The following is a 17,665-nucleotide window of genomic DNA, read 5'->3' as shown; positions in this document are numbered from 1 at the left end:
CGTTTTTTGCTTGTTTGTTTGCGTCTTTTTTTGCGATGTTTTTGAATGTGTTTTCCGTTTCGTTTATCGTATCCTTTTTTTCGCGTCGTTTATCGTTTCTTTTTTTGCGTCGTTGTTGTCGGAAATTTTTTATGCGTTTTTCGTTGCGTCTTTCGTGTGGTTTTCCCCGTTTTTTTTCGCAGCCTTCTTTGCCTCTTTGTTTGCGGCTTTTTTCGCGTCATTTTCCACTATATTTTTTTCGTCGTTTTGCGTGTCGTTTATCATAGCCTTTTTTTCTACGCTTTTCGCGTATTTTTGGGGGGTTTTTTATTTCTGCGTTTTTCGTTGCGTCTTTCGTGGCGTTTTCCCTGTCGTTTTTCGTGGCGTTCTTTGCCTCTTTGTTTGCTGTTTTTTTCACGTTTTTTTTTTAATGTTTTTCCCCGCGTTTATCGTAGCCTTTTTGGCGTTGTTTTTTTATTGTTTTTTGCGGCGTTGTTTGCGGCTTTTTTTGCGTTCGTCCAGCCCCGTCTTATGCCTCATGCACACTTGCGTGTAAGATTGACGCCCGTGAGAAACGCATATGAAAACAGGCCAATTTAAAATAATGGGTCACGTGTGCTGTGCGTGGTTTTCACAATCAGCACACGGGCGAGATTCACCCTGTTGAGAATGGGGCCTTAGGCACGATTTACACAAGCGTGAATCACGTCCGTGTGCTGTGCTTTGAAAAAACGCACAACACACGCGACCCATTTATTTCAATGGGGCCGTTGACACATGCGTGACTTTTCACGCAGCGAGAGTCCGCTGCGTGAAACATACTGCATGTCCTCTATTGGTGCGTTATCCTGCACCTACACTCACATTGAAGTCAATGCATGCGTGAAAACCACGCACCGCACACACGTGTTTGGTGCGTGATTTACACAATTTGTTAGATGAAAAAAATGTGCTGGCTTTGTGAGTGCGTGAATAACACATGACAATCGAAAAGCACACTGATGCATAAGGGCGGATTTACACGAGCGTGTGCGTTTTGCGCACGCAAATACAGTGGCGTTTTGCGTGCACAAAATGCACTTGACAGCTCCGTGTCATGTTCATATGGTGCGCAGCTGCGTGCTTTCCGCGCAGCCACCATCATTATGACACTACGTTTGGATGTTTGTAAACAGAAAAGCATGTGGTGCTTTCCTGTTTACATTCATACTTTTTACTGCTGTTGCGCGAATCACGCACGTCCCACGGAAGTGCTTCTGTGTGGTGCGCGTGATTTTTACGCACCCATTGACTTCAATGGGTGCGTGATGCTCGAAAAACGCAGAAATATAGAACATGTCGCGAGTTTTACGCAGCGTACTTACGCTGGGCAAAACTCACGGACAGTCTGCATGCCCCCGTAGACTTGCATAGGTCCGTGCGACCCGCGTGAAAACCACGCGGGTTGCACGGACGTATAGCACGTTCGTGTAAATCCGCCGTAACGCACACACACAGACATGATTGACGCAAGTTTTTCACGCGTGTAAAATACACACGCTCGTGTGCATGAAGCCTTACTAATGGACGCTGTTAGACAGTAATGAACTAGTAATACATTTTAAAATAAATGAGGACATAGAAAAAATATTGTAATGAAATAACACACACAACACTGGTTAACGATTTTATTAAAAATAAAAAAGGGTGTCATTGAAGTAGTCCTTGAACTGTAAAAAACACATAACTAAGAAAAAAAAAGTGATGCTTAGATACACTGCTCATGTGTGATACTGTCTGTTTGACCATGTATCTAAGCCTACCACAAGGTAGCCTTAGATACATTACCCAAGCAGACAGTGTCACACATGGGCCATGTATCTAAGAATACATGTTAGGCTTAGATACAGGGCCCCAAAACACAAATCTTATACAGGAATAAAAAGAATGTCATCTGGGGTCCTGTATCTAAGCATACATTGTGTTAGGCTTAGATACAGGCTCCATGTGTGACAATTTTTTTTAGCCACTGTATCTAAGCCTAACAATGTAGGCTTAGATACAGGACCCCAGAAGATCTTTTACAGTTTAATATTATACGCTCTGCTCCGGGACTCCTGACATCGTAGCAGAGCCTATAATAGCGTAGTGCGGCTCCTCCTTGGGCCTGCTCGGTGCTACGGCGCAACGGTGTCCCGCGGGCCGCAGATAACAGCCTCAAGGGCTGCATGCGACCCGTGTACTGCATCGAGTTGTCTGATCCCCTATCAAAGCCTACTATGTGTAGGCTTTGATAGGGGAAGAACTAAAAGTACAGAGGTCACTGTACCTCTCTAGTCCGCGGGTGCCGTCCCTCTTCACTTTTTTCACTGTGAACACGCATAGGCGCGCTCACAGTGAAAAAAAGCTGCATAGGCTGGGCGGGCACCCGCAGAAACGACACATCTCCAGTGACGTGTCGTGTCCCATCCGAGGTCTCGCTGGGGCGAGACCATGTGATCGGGACACGACACGACAGTGGAGGAGGAAGAAAACGTGACGTCAGAAGACATGTGATCGGCAGAAAAGAGCTGCCAGAACGGAGAACAGAAGCAAGATTGCACAGGTAAGTATATTAGGGAATAGTTAATGTGTGTATTGTGTGTTTAACTTTTAAATAAAAATATATCTCGGACAACCCCTTTAAGTTTTGTCTTAAGCAAGTGAAATGCATGCACTATCGGGTTGAGATCTGGTGATTGACTTGGCCATTGCAGAATATTCCACTTCTTTGCCTTAAAAAACTCCTCGGTTGCTTTCGCAGTATGTTTTGGGTCATTGTCTATCTGTAATGTGAAGCGGCGTCCAATCAACCTTGCTGCATTTGGTTGAATCTGAACAGAAAGTAAATCCCTGAACACTTCAGAATTCATCCGGCTGCTTCTGTCTTCAGTCACATCATCAATAAACGCCAGTGACCCAGTGCCTTTGGCAGCCATGCATGCCCATGCCATCACACTGCCTCCACTATGTTTTTCAGATGGTGTGGTGTGCTTTGGATCATGAGCCGTTCCAAGACTTCTCCATACTTTCTTCCTCCCATCATTTTGGTACAGGTTGATCTTAGTTTCATGCTTTTCCAGAACTGGGCTGGCTTCTTTAGATGTTTGGCAAAGTCTAATCTGGCCTTTCTATTTTTGAGGCTGATTAATGGTTTGCACCTTGTGGTGAACCCTCTGTATTTGCTCTCATGAAGTCTTCTCCTTATAGTAGACTTAGATACTGATACACGTACTTCCAGGAGAGTATTCTTCACTTGGGTAGATGTTGTGAAGGGGTTTTTCTTCACCATGGAAAGGATTCTGCGATCATCCACCAGTGTTGTCTTCTGTGGACGTCCAGGCTTTATGGAGTTCAGGAGGTCACCAGTGCGCTCTTTTTTTTCAAGAATGTACCAAACCGTTGATATGGCCACTCCTAACATTTGTGCTATCTCTCTGATGGATTTCTTCATTTTTTTCAGCCTAACGATGGTCTGTTTCACTTGCATTGAGAGCTCCTTTGACCTCATGTTGTGGGTTCACGGCAACAGCTTCCAAATGCAAATGCCACACCTGGAATCAACTCCAGACCTTTTAACTGCTTAATTGATGATGGATTAATGAGGGAATAGCCCATGCAGCCCATTAAATGGCTTTTGAGATAATTGTCCAATTACCTTTGGTCCCTTGAAAAAGAGCCAGCTACATATTAAAGACCTGTAATTCCTAAACCCTTCCTCAAATTAGGATGGAATACTCTCAAATTAAAGCTGAGAGTTTGCACTTTAACCCCTTCCCAACATCCGCCGTATATATACGGCACACGCCTGTGTGGAGGAATATGGAGCGGGCTCACGGGCTGCGCCCGCTCCATAGAGCGAGTGTGTCGGCTGTGTGTTACAGCCGACATGTCCGGGTAACGAGCGGGATCCCGTTCGAGCACCATCCCGCTTGTTTAACCCATTAAATGCCGCTTTCAATAGCGATCGTTGCATTTAAATGACTAAGAACAGGGGGGTGACCCCCTGTAACGTCCCAACGCCCCCCCCACAGCGAGATCGTGGGGTGACGTTGGTTGGCATGACAGCATGACGAAGTTCCCCAGGTCCGCCATCTTTGTTCTCCTATGAAGCCCTGCATCAGGCTGAGCTTCATAGGAGACTGTCAGAATCACGATATACTGCAATACATTAGTATTGCAGTATATCGTGCAAGCGATCTAACAGTCGCTGGTTAAAGTCCCCTAGGGGGACAAGAAAAAACAGTAAAATAAAGTTTTTTTAACAAATAAAAAAAATTAAAACATTAAAGGGAATGTTTCGCTAGATTTTTTTATTTTTTTTTCAGTTAAACAATTAGTATTTAAATGATTACACATTGTTTTAATTTTTTCACAAGTCAGGAAATATTATTAATTAGATTCTAATTTATAACATTTCCATGTGCTGGCCACTAGATGGAGTAGTTCCCAAAATTGAAGCATGGTAACTGTGGTAAAGCAACCTCATTGATTTATGCTGCAAATTTGGGGTGGACACAGTCTCCTCTAGTGTCCTCACACAATCCCCCCTCCCTTCTAGCTAGTGCCAGGAGAAGGAAGGGTTTCAATGTCTTCAAACCGCCTACACTGTGTGCCGCCATTTTCTGAGTGACTGCACAGTGTAGGAGGATTAGATACAGGGCTCAGCAGACAGTATGACACGAACATACACAAACATAATACACACATCATACACGAACATAAATTACCTGCTCCTCCCGCCGCCTCCGCTGGTCTACGCTCCTTTTCCTTGCGCCTTCGGTTCGTTGAACATATGGCCGGAAGCTGCGGCCGGAAGTCGTCATCTTACTGTCCGGCAGCGGCTTCCGGTCCACATGAAAATGGCGCCGGATTTCGCTCTACGAACGAGCTTCGTTTTGGTCTGTGTGAGAGCGGCGTATGTGCCGTTCCCACACAGACGGTGCACGCAACTGAGAATGGAACGGCTCCCGTTCGCATTCTCTATGGGGTTGTATGTGCCGTTTAGCATCTCTGTATGTGTCGTTAATCGACACATACAGAGATGAAAAAAAATGGCAGTCCCCATAGAGAAGTAAAAGTAAGAATACATTAAAAAGTAAAACATGAGAACACAATTAAATAACATTTTTGAAAATATTATATTAAGGGCAGATTCAGACGAACGTTGCGTTTTTGCGCGTGCAAACCACGCGGCGTTTTGCGCGCAAAAACCATTTGACAGCTGCGTGTGTCACCCTTGTATGATGCGCGGCTGCGTGATTTTCGCGCAGCTGCCATCATAGAGATGAGGCTAGTCGACGCCCGTCACTGTCCAAGGTGCTGAAAGAGCTAACTGATCGGCAGTAACTCTTTCAGCACCCTCGACAGTGAATGCCGAACACAATATACAGCAACCTGTTAAAAAAAAAGAAAACGTTCGTACTTACCGAGAACTTCCCTTCCGGCCGTTGCCTTGGTGACGCGTCCTTGGTGACGCGCCTCTCTTGACATCGGGCCCCACCTCCCTGGATGACGCGGCAGTCCATGTGACCGCTGCAGCCTGTGCTTGGCCTGTGATTGGCTGGAGCTGTCACTTGGACTGAATTGTCATCCCGGGAGGTCAGACTGGAGGAAGAAGCCGGGAGTTCTCGGTAAGTCAGAACTTCGTTTTTTTTTTTACAGGTTCATGTATATTGGGATCGGAAGTCACTGTCCATGGTGCTGAAACAGTTTAACTCTTTCAGCACCCTGGACAGTGACTATCTCCTGACGTCGCATACCGGAAAATTTTTTTGCCGGGTTCGGCCAAAACGAGTTCGGCCGAACCCGGTGAAGTTCGGTTCGGTTGTCCGGGTTCGCTCATCTAAAAAGACACTCCGTTTGGATGTTTGGAAACAGAAAAGCACGTGGTACTTTTCTGTTTACATTCATCCTTTTGACAGCTGGTGCGCTGTTTCAGTCGGTTCGCACGGAAGTGCTTCCGTGCGACCTGCGTGGTTTTCACGCACCCATTGACTTCAATGGGTGCGTGATGCGCGAAATACGCGGAGATATTGAACATGTCGCGTTTTTTGCGCAGCTGACAAACGCTGCGCAAAAAGCACGGACTGTCTGTACTGCCCCATAGACTTGTATTGGTCTGTGCGTGGCGCATGAAAACCACGCGGCCCACACGGACCGAATACACGTTCGTGTGAATCCCCCCTAAAAGCAATATGAAAAAAAATCATGACACCTTCCCTTTAAAAGCTCCAAAAAAAAAAACTTTTCCCATTTTCCCTCAAGCACAATATAAAAAAAAATAAAAAGCTTACATAACTGGTATTGACGCGTCCGTAAAAGTCTGAAATATTACAAAATATCATTATTTAGTCCGCATGGTGAACGCCATAAAAAATTAAAAACATCAGAATTGCTGTTTTTTGGTTCCTTCATCTCCCACAAAAAATGAAATAACAAGTGATCAAAATATCTCACGTACCCGAAAATGGTACCAATATAAACTACAGCTCGCCCCGTAAAAAATAAGCCCTCACACCACTAAATCGACACAAAAAAAGTTCTGGCTCAGAATGTGGCGACAACTGAAATTTTATTTTTAACAATCAGTTTTTTCCTTGTAAAAGTAGTAAAACATAAAGAAAGCAATATAAATTTGGTATCGCTGTAATCGTATTAACCCACAGAATAAAGTTAACATGTCGTTTTTACTGTACGGTGAACGCCGTAAAAACAAAACCACCCAAAATATTGAGGAATCACAGTTTTTTTCCTGTTCCACCCCACATATATTTTTTTTCTCATTTCCCACTACATTATATGGTGCAAAAAATGGTGCTGTGAAAATCTACAAGTCGTTCCGCAAAAAACAAGCCCTCATACGGCAATATTGATGGAAAAATAAAAGAGTTATGGCTTTTGGAAGGTGGGGAGGAAAAAACAAAAGTGAAAATCCGAAATATGGCTGCGGAGGGAAGGGGTTAAGTCCATATTGATTATATAACTGTATATTCAATATGTTTTGGTAAACAGCTAAAATGCCAAAACTTGTGTCACTGTCCAAATAATTCTAACTGTATATTACAAAGTTTCTTATATTCGCGTATAGATTCGTGCTGTTTTTTGAAAAGTTGGTGACCATTTAAGCGCTGTCTAGTTGTTTTTGACTCCTGATGACCGTATGGATAGTGTTTCTCCATAATGTCCAGTCTTCTGTTTGAGTCTTCAGTCTTTTCAGCGTCATGTTCATAACTCCAGTGATAGTATCCTATATACTTTTTCAACCTTGCAATAGCCATTCTATGTCTTATTTCTCGGCTGGATCCCTTGTTGATAATAATTTATCCAAGTAGGCAAAATCTGTCTACTACTTCTATGTTTCTCCATTAACCCCTTAACGACATAACACGTACATGTATGTGGTATCTGTTAAGGGGAAGTATGGTGCGGGCTCACGGACTGAGCATGCTCCATACTCATATGATGTCGGCTGTGTAATACAGCAGACACCTCACTGCAACGGGTGGAATTAAACATCACTTTGATTCCGCCCCTTTAACAATTTAAATGCCGCGGTCAATCGCGACCGCTGCATTTAAATTGTTAGAATCAGGGTGGCGGCTCACTCCATCGGCTCCCCCACAACGCGATCAGGGGGTGCCGATGGTCGTCATGGCAGCCTGGGGGCCTATTGAAGGCTCCCAGGTCTGCCATCTTTGTACTCCTTTGAAGCCCTGCCTCTGGCAGGGCTTCAAAGGAGACTGTCAGTATAGCGATATACTGCAATACATTAGTATTGCAGTATATCATGCAAGCGATCCAACAATCGCTGGTTCAATTCCCCTAGGGGGACTAATAAAAAAAGTACAAAAAACAGTTAAATAAAGTTTTTTTTAATGTTCCAAAAAAAGAAATATTAAAAGTTCAAAAAACCTTTCAAAACAATTAACGTTGACATAACTGGTATTGCCACGTCCGTAAAAGTCCAAACTATAACAATGTAGCATTGTTTAACCCACTGGGTAAACGCCGTAAAAAAATATATAAAAAAACACGCAAATTGCTGTTTTTTGGTCACCGTAGCTCTCCAAAAAAATAGAATAAAAAGTGATCAAAAAGTTGCATGTACCCCAAAATGGTATATGTAAATACAGCTAGCCCCGTAAAAAAATAAGCCCTCATCACTAAATTGACGGAAAAGTAAAAAAGTTATGGCTCTCAGAATATGGCGACACAAAACACTTTTTTTTTAGCAGATCGTTTTTTTTTCTAAAAGTGGTAAAACATAGAAAAAAAACATATACATTTGGTATCGCCTTAATTGTATCAACCTGTAGAATAATGTGAAGATGTAGTTTTTACTGTCTTATGGACGCCGTAAAAACAAGACCCCCCAAATATGGCGTAATCATTTTTTTCAGCTTCCCAGTACATTATGTGGTACAATAAATGATGCCATGAAAAACTACAACTTGTCACGCAAAAAACAAGCCCACACACGGCTATGTTAACGAAAAAATTTAATTTTTATGGTTTATGGATAGCGGGGAGGAAAAAACAAAAAGGAAAAAACGTAGATTAACCATGTCCTTGGGGTTAACTATATTAAAGGGGCGTTCTCATCTCAGACATCTCAGCCCCAGTGAGCAAAATGACAGGCCCACACACAGCGCTGCTATAATCCATCCTCCCTGCGCTGCTGACAACTTTTTTTTCTGCTTGTCAGGAGAATGGAGCTGCATTACGCATGCTCAGATCAGGGTTGCCAACCGTCCGTAAATTTATGGACAGTCCGCAAAAATGGGTGTTTTTTTCTGCTGTCCGTAGCGTCCGGTAGAAAAAAAACCCGTCTGGGATTTTTCCCTCATTCTTCGGAACTTTGCACTGCGCATGCGCTGAAATGTACATGCGCAGTGCAAAGGAACAATAGGCCGCGGCCGGGCATATTTTCAGACTCCGCTTGACTTCTGCGGAATCTGAAAATATTCAGGCCGCTGCCAAGTGAGGTCGGTGACGGCCCGGGAGTGGACCAATCCAGTCACCTGACCTGTCATCTGACCTCACGTCAGCGTCATGAGGTAAGGTGACTTAAGTCAGGTGACCGGACTGGTCAACTCCCTGGCCGTCACCGACCCCAGTCAGAAGTGGACCTGTTACCTCCACCGCTGCGACGCATGACCTCGTCTCCTCCTACGGTGAGTCACGTTAGGCAAACCGGAGAGTGGAGAGCAGTAGGCTACCGCTCTCTGCTCTATTTGCAGTGCGGCACTAAGAGCAAGAGGTGGTGTGGTACTAAGAGCAAGGGGGGGGAGTGGCACTAAGAGCAAGGGGGGGAGAGTTGCACTAAGAGCAAGGGGGGAGTATGGCACTAAGAGAATGTGGGGAGTGGCACTAAGAGAAAGGGGGTGTGGCACTAAGGGAAAGGGGAGTGTGGCACTAAGAGCAAGGGGGTGTGTAATGACCGGGGGGTAGGGAAACGGACGAGTGAGCCCTAATCTACCCGCCACTCTGTCCCTGCCTACTTGCAACGACCCGCCCTAGGCGACGGGGTACAACTGGGCGGCGGTCCCTGCACTCAGTAAGTGCACGACAAACACGACAAATATACAAGGGAATACAAGCAAGGGAAAGGGGCAGTTGCCCACGGCAACACCGTGAGCAACCAGAGTGGTGAACGAGCCGAGTCAAGCCAGGAGTGTGCGAGGTACCAAACGAAGAGCAGAAGAGTAGTCAGTAAGCCAGGGTCTGTATGGAGCAGGAACAAAATAGAAGGAGTTGTAGCTGGGCCAGGAAACCACACGAAAAAGAATAACAAGCAAGGAGGAACAGGAAATGCAGGTATAAATAGACAGAGGGCGGGAGCTAGCTGAGTCTGGCCAGGCTGCGATAGGCTCTCCCACTCCTAAGCCTGCCAGCCTGAGTGGTGGAAGCTGGAGTCAGTCTCAGGGATGTAGATTCAGGTGCTGGCTGATTAATTAAGGGAGTTAACCCCGAAGCTGTGCCTGGCAGATCCTTTACAGTACCCCCCCTTTTATGAGGGGCCACCGAACCCTTTCTAAGTGGACCTTGCTTACTGGGGAAACGCAGGTGGAACCTCCTGACCAATACCCCAGCGTGAACATCCCGGGCGGGTACCCAAGTCCTCTCCTCGGGCCCATAACCTCTCCAATGGACCAGGTACTGGAGGGAGCCTTGGACCATCTTGCTGTCCACAATCCTGGCCACCTCGAATTCCACCCCCTCAGGGGTGAGGACGGGAACAGGAGGTCTCCTCGATGGAGCCAAGGACGGGGAGCAGCGTTTAAGGAGGGAGGCATGAAACACGTCGTGTATATGAAAAGACGGGGGTAACTCCAGCCGGAAGGAGACAGGATTGAGGACCTCAATGACCTTATACGGCCCAATAAACCGGGGAGCAAACTTCTTGGACGGAACCTTGAGACGCAAGTTCCTAGACGACAACCACACCAGATCCCCGACCATAAACAGGGGGTTAGCAGAACGTTTTCTATCAGCCTGAGTTTTTTGTACGCTCTGGGACGCCTCTAGGTTCTTCTGAACCTGGGCCCAGACTGTGCACAGTTCCCGATGAACGACCTCTACCTCAGGATTGTTGGAACTACCAGGTGAAACGGAGGAGAACCGTGGATTAAACCCAAAATTACAGAAAAAGGGAGAGACCCCTGACGAGTTACTGACCCGGTTATTAAGGGAAAATTCGGCGAGGGGAATGAATGAGACCCAATCATATTGACAGTCAGAGACAAAACACCTTAAGTATTGTTCTAGAGATTGATTAGTCCTCTCCGTTTGACCATTGGTTTCAGGATGGAAGGCAGAGGAGAAGGACAGATCAATCCCCAACTTCATACAGAAGGCTCTCCAAAACAATGAAACAAATTGTACCCCTCTGTCCGAAACAATATTGACAGGGACCCCATGGAGACGCAGGATGTGTTTGACAAACAAGGTAGCCAACGTCTTGGCGTTGGGTAGTTTCTTGAGGGGCACAAAGTGGCACATCTTACTGAAGCGGTCTACCACCACCCACACCACCGACTTGCCTTGGGATGGAGGCAAATCGGTGATAAAATCCATGGAGATATGTGTCCAAGGTCTCTGGGGAATGGGCAACGAACGCAGTAAGCCCGCTGGTCGGGACCTGGGAGTCTTGGACCTAGCACAAACCTCACAAGCGGCGACGTAGGCCTTAACGTCTTTAGGCAACCCAGGCCACCAATATTTTCTGGTAATGAGGTGTTTGGTACCCAGGATGCCTGGATGACCAGATAGTGCGGAGTCATGATTTTCCCTAAGTACCCTTAGCTGGAATTGCAGGGGAACAAACAGCTTGTTCTCAGGAAGGTTCCCAGGAGCTGAACCTTGATCAGCAGCAATTTCAGAGACTAAATCAGAATCGATCGAGGAAATGATTATACCTGGAGGCAAAATACAAGCAGGATCTTCCTCCAAAGGAGGGCTGGCCATGAAGCTACGCGACAGTGCATCAGCCTTAATATTTTTAGACCCAGCCCTATAGGTAACCAAAAAATTTAATCTGGTAAAAAATAACGCCCATCGAGCTTGTCTCGGGTTTAGCCTCCGGGCAGATTCTAGGAAAAACAGATTCTTGTGGTCGGTAAGGACCGTTACCTGGTGTCTAGCCCCCTCCAGGAAGTGGCGCCACTCTTCAAATGCCCATTTAATGGCTAAGAGTTCGCGGTTGCCAATATCATAGTTACTCTCAGTTGGCGAAAACTTCCTGGAGAAGTAGGCACAGGGGCGGAGATGGGTGAGGGACCTGGTACCCTGGGACAAGACAGCCCCCACTCCCACCTCAGATGCGTCAACTTCCACGATAAATGGCTCCATTTGGTTGGGCTGAACCAGCACCGGGGCCGAGATAAAGCACTTCTTAAGGACCTCAAAAGCCTGGACAGCCTCAGGAGGCCAGTGGAGGAGATCAGCACCTTTGCGAGTGAGGTCCGTAAGGGGCTTAGCGATGACCGAGAAGTTAGCAATAAATCTCCTGTAATAATTAGCGAACCCCAAAAAACACTAACGCCTTCAGGGAGGCAGGTTGGACCCATTCCGCCACAGCCTGAACCTTGGCGGGGTCCATGCGGAATTCATGAGGAGTGAGGATTTGACCCAAAAATGGTATCTCCTGTACCCCACACACATTTTTCGGTTTTGGCAAACAGTTTGTTTTCCCGAAGGACCTGGAGCACCTTCCTGACATGCTCAATGTGGGAGGACCAGTCCTTGGAAAACACCAGTATGTCATCAAGGTACACTACAAGAAATATCCCCAGGTAATTTCTCAAAATCTCATTTATGAAATTCTGGAAGACCGCAGGGGCATTACACAACCCAAAGGGCATGACGAGGTATTCGAAATGGCCTTCGGGCGTGTTAAACGCAGTCTTCCACTCATCCCCCTCTTTGATGCGAATAAGGTTATACGCCCCCCGTAGATCCAATTTAGAGAACCATTGGGCCCCCTGAACCTGATTAAAGAGATCAGGAATCAAAGGAAGGGGATACTGGTTCCTTACCGTGACCTTATTCAGGCTGGGGTAGTCAATGCATGGCCTAAGACCACCATCCTTCTTCCCCACGAAGAAGAAGCCAGCACCTACCGGAGAAGAAGAGGGACGAATGTAACCCTTGGCCAGAGATTCCTGGATATACTCTCTCATGGCTTCACGTTCGGGACAAGAAAGATTAAATATCCTACCCTTAGGAAGCTTAGCTCCTGGTACCAATTCGATAGCGCAATCGTATTCTCTATGAGGAGGTAACACTTCGGAGGCCTCCCTAGAGAAAACATCAGCGAAGTCCTGAACAAACTCGGGTAGCGTATTCGCCTCCTCAGGGGGAGAAATAGAATTAACAGAAAAACATGACGTACAACATTCATTACCCCATTTGGTTAGCTCCCCAGTATTCCAGTCAAACGTGGGATTATGCAACTGCAACCAGGGAAGGCCTAGAACCAAATCGTACGATAATCCCTGCATCAACAGTACAGAGCATTGCTCCAAATGCATGGAGCCAACAAGGAGTTCAAAAACAGGGGTATGCTGTGTAAAATAACCATTAGCAAGAGGAGTGGAGTCGATACCCACTACCGGGATAAGTTTAGGCAAATCAATCAGAGGCATAGCAAGAGACATAGCAAATTCCACAGACATAATATTAGTAGAGGACCCTGAATCCACGAAGGCACTGCCGGTAGCAGACCTACCACCAAAAGAGACCTGAAAGGGAAGCAAGATCGTAGTACGTTTCCTATTTACTGGAAATACCTGTGCGCCCAAGTGACCTCCCCGATGATCACTTAGGCGCGGAAGTTCTCTGGCTTCATTCTTACGCTTAGGACAGTTGTTCACTTGATGCTTGTCATCCCCACAGTAGAAGCAGAGACCATTCTTCCTGCGGAATTCTCTACGTTGTTGGGGGGACACGGATGCACCGAGTTGCATAGGTATCTCTGAGTCTTTCGGGGAAGAACGAAGCAACGGAACTTCGGGAGGCATCATGGGGGAGTCGGAGGAGAAAACACATAAACGTTCATGTTGTCGTTCCCTGAGACGTCGGTCAAGTCGTACCGCTAAAGCCATAGCCTGGTCTAGGGAGTCAGAAGAGGGATAGCTAACTAGCAGGTCTTTCAGGGCATTCGACAGACCCAACCTAAACTGGCACCTTAAGGCAGGGTCATTCCACCGAGAAGTTACGCACCACTTCCTAAAGTCAGAGCAATACTCCTCAACAGGTCTCTTACCCTGACGTAAGGTCACCAGCTGACTCTCGGCAAAGGCAGTCCTGTCAGTCTCGTCATAAATAAGTCCGAGAGCAGAAAAGAAACAATCAACGGAGGAAAGTTCAGGGGCGTCAGGAGCCAAGGAGAAGGCCCACTCTTGGGGCCCTTCCTGGAGCCGGGACATAATTATACCCACCCGCTGGCTCTCAGAACCTGAGGAATGAGGCTTTAAACGAACGTAAAGCCTACAACTCTCCCGAAAGGAGAGAAAAGTCCTCCGGTCCCCTGAGAACCGGTCGGGCAACTTGAGGTGGGGTTCAAGAGGTGCGGTGGCGGTGAGGGGAACTACAAAGGTAGCATCAGGCTGGTTGACCCTCTGAGCCAGGGCCTGGACCTGTAGGGAGAGACCCTGCATTTGCTGAGCCAGGGTCTCACGGGGGTCCATAGTGGTGTCAGGGACCAGGGTAGACTAGGTATGGGCTTGTTATTATGTAATGACCGGGGGGTAGGGAAACGGACGAGTGAGCCCTAATCTACCCGCCACTCTGTCCCTGCCTACTTGCAACGACCCGCCCTAGGCGACGGGGTACAACTGGGCGGCGGTCCCTGCACTCAGTAAGTGCACGACAAACATACAAGGGAATACAAGCAAGGGAAAGGGGCAGTTGCCCACGGCAACACCGTGAGCAACCAGAGTGGTGAACGAGCCGAGTCAAGCCAGGAGTGTGCGAGGTACCAAACGAAGAGCAGAAGAGTAGTCAGTAAGCCAGGGTCTGTATGGAGCAGGAACAAAATAGAAGGAGCTGTAGCTGGGCCAGGAAACAACACGAAAAAGAATAACAAGCAAGGAGGAACAGGAAATGCAGGTATAAATAGACAGAGGGCGGGAGCTAGCTGAGTCTGGCCAGGCTGCGATAGGCTCTCCCACTCCTAAGCCTGCCAGCCTGAGTGGTGGAAGCTGGAGTCAGTCTCAGGGATGTAGATTCAGGTGCTGACTGATTAATTAAGGGAGTTAACCCCGAAGCTGTGCCTGGCAGATCCTTTACAGGGTGTTTGGCACTAAGAGCAAGGGGGGGTTGTCACTAAGAGCAAGGGGGGATTGGTGCTATTTACAAGGGGGAGCTGTGGTGCTATTTACAAGAGGGGGGCTGTGTGGTGCGATTTACAAGGGGGGGCTGTGGCGCTATCTATAAGGGGGCAGCCCTTGCGCTATTTACAGGAGGAGAGCTGTGGCGCTATCTACAACGGTGGAGCTGTGTGGCGCTATTTACAAGGGGGGCTGTGGCGCTATCTACAAGTGGAAGCTGTGTGGCGCTATTTACAAGGGTGTGCTGTGTGGCGCTATGCACAAGGGGGTCTGTGTGGCGCTATCTACAAGGGGGGCTGTGTGGCGCTATCTACAAGGGAGAATCTGTGTGGCGATATCTACAAGGGGGAGCTGTGTAGTGCTATTTACAAAGGGGGGAGCTGTGTGGCGCAATTGCGGCACTAAGAGAAAGGGGGTGTGGCACTAAGGGAAAGGGGAGTGTGGCACTAATAGAAAAGGGGGTGGCACTAAGCAAGGGGGTGTTTGGCACTAAGAGCAAGGGGGGTATTGGTGCTATTTACAAGGGGGAGCTGTGTGGTGCTATTTACAAGAGGTGCTGTGGGGCTAACTACAAGGGGGAGCTCTTGCGCTATATACAAGGGGAGAGCTGTGGCGCTATCTACAAGGTTGGAGCTGTGTGGCGCTATTTACAAGGGGGGCTGTGGCGCTATCTACAAGGGGAAGCTGTGTGGCACTATTTACAAGGGTGTGCTGTGTGGTGCTATTCACAAGGGGGTCTGTGTGGCGCTATCTACAAGGGGGCTGTGTGGCGCTATCTACAAGGGAGAATCTGTGTGAGGCGATATCTACAAGGGGGGAGCTGTGTAGTGCTATTTACAAAGGGGGGGCTGTGTGGTGCAATTTACAAGGGGGGCTGTGTGGCCCTATCTACAGGGAGCACAAAAGGGGCACAGTTACTGATGGGGCACTTTTATTGTGTCGAGCACTGGGGGATCATTATTACCATCTTGATCACTGGATTACGAGTTTGTTTAGAGGATTGGGTATTGGTGGGGAAGGTGCTGGAAAAGCGAGAAACCAACATGTCCGTGCATCAAATTCTCCAGAGATGAGTCGTGGCTGGAATAAGTCATCACAGTGGTCTGGGCCAGATGGAGAAAAAAAAGGGAAAGTGAACAACTTATCAGAAAAAACATCATCTAAGTTAGCGGGGGAAAGCTACAAGCGGAGTTGTGATTGGTGAGTCTCTCCTAGTACCCTGCACACTGCACAGGCAATGATTTTCTAATGTGTCGGTAAAAATTCTGGTCGGTCCGTGAATTCTAGCTCAGTTGTCCAGAAATTTCTGAAGTGGAGTTTGGCAACCCTGGCTCCAATTCCCGAGAACAAGTGCAGAGGAGCAATAGGAGAAGACACTGGAGGATCAGTGCGGGGGGGGGGGGGGCGGGCGTTAGACCTCACGTGCGTGTCCAGAACTTGGACAAAGACTGCTGGGACACTAGAAACGCCAATGTCAGTTATTTTTGGCCACAAGAATTTTTTTTATTTTAAAAAAGCATATACATTTGTAAAATGCTTTAATATCCATATTACTTTTGGTGGAATAACCCCTTTAATAGATTTTTAATTGTTTGCGATTTTAACTATCAATCATTTGGGGAATCACTGTCAAAGTGACGCTGTTATATACGCAACCAAGAAAAACATCCATTGGAAACATTGACAATACCCCACTGAAGAGGATGCTGAGAGAATGAGGGGTGTAAAAGGGGTCGTATTTAATGGGGTTCACTGGGCTTGTGTCACCCACTATTACTACCTCCTTTATATTAGGGTCACTAGCTTCCCTACTGTGTAGATAGAAATATATAAAACACTTCCCTTTAACCCCTTAGTGACCAGCCTATTTTAAACCTTAATGACCAAGCCATTTTTTACGTTTTTCCATCGTCGCATTCCAAGAGCTATAACTTTTTTATTTTTGCGTCGACATAGCTGTATAAGGTCTTGTTTTTTGCGGGACAAGTTGTATTTTTTAATAGCACCATTTTGAGGTACGTATTATTTATTGATTAAGTTTTATTAACTTTTTTTTGGGGGGGGAATAGAAAAAACCCTGAAATTTCGCCACACTGTTTCGCGTCCTAAATCTACGCCGTTTACCGTGTGGTATAAAGAACACAATAACTTTATGCAGCGGGTTGTTACGATTACAACGATACCAAAGTTGTATCGTTTTTTATGTTTTAATACTTTTACACAGTAAAAACGCTTTTTTTAAAAAAAAAAATTTGTTTTTGTGTCTCCATATTTGAAGAGCCGGAACGTTTTTATTGTTCCGCCGATGCGGTTTTATGAGGGCTTTTGTTTTGCGAGACGACTTGTAGTTTTTATTGGTGCCATTTTGGAGTAGATGCGACTTTTTGATCACTTTTTATCAAATTTTTTTAAAGTCAGGATTCACAGAAAACAGCAATTTTTCCATAGTTTTTTTTTAATTTTTGAAGGCGTTCACCGTGCGGGTTAAATAATGTGATAGATTTATAGTGGGGGTCGTTACGGACGCTGCGATACCAAATATGCGTAACTTTTTTACTTTATGTAAGGGGGAAAGTGGGTTTTTTATTTTATTTTTTCACTTTTTTAAATTAACTTTATAAAACTTTTTTTTTACTTTTTTACTAGTCCCACTAGGGGACTTTAATATGCGATTCTCTGATCGCTATTATAATACACTGCAATACTTTTGTATTGCAGTGTAGTACTGCCTGTCCGTTTAAAACGGACAGGCATCTGCTAGGACATGCCTCTGGCATGACCTAGCAGGCATTCACTACAGGCAGACCTGGGAGCCTTTATTAGGCCCCCGGCTG

This window comes from Rhinoderma darwinii, chromosome 5, assembly GCF_050947455.1.
Source record: "Rhinoderma darwinii isolate aRhiDar2 chromosome 5, aRhiDar2.hap1, whole genome shotgun sequence".
NCBI classification, from domain to species: domain Eukaryota; kingdom Metazoa; phylum Chordata; class Amphibia; order Anura; family Rhinodermatidae; genus Rhinoderma; species Rhinoderma darwinii.
The sequence above is the reverse complement of the archived record's forward strand: the minus strand, read 5'-3'. Positions refer to the sequence as shown.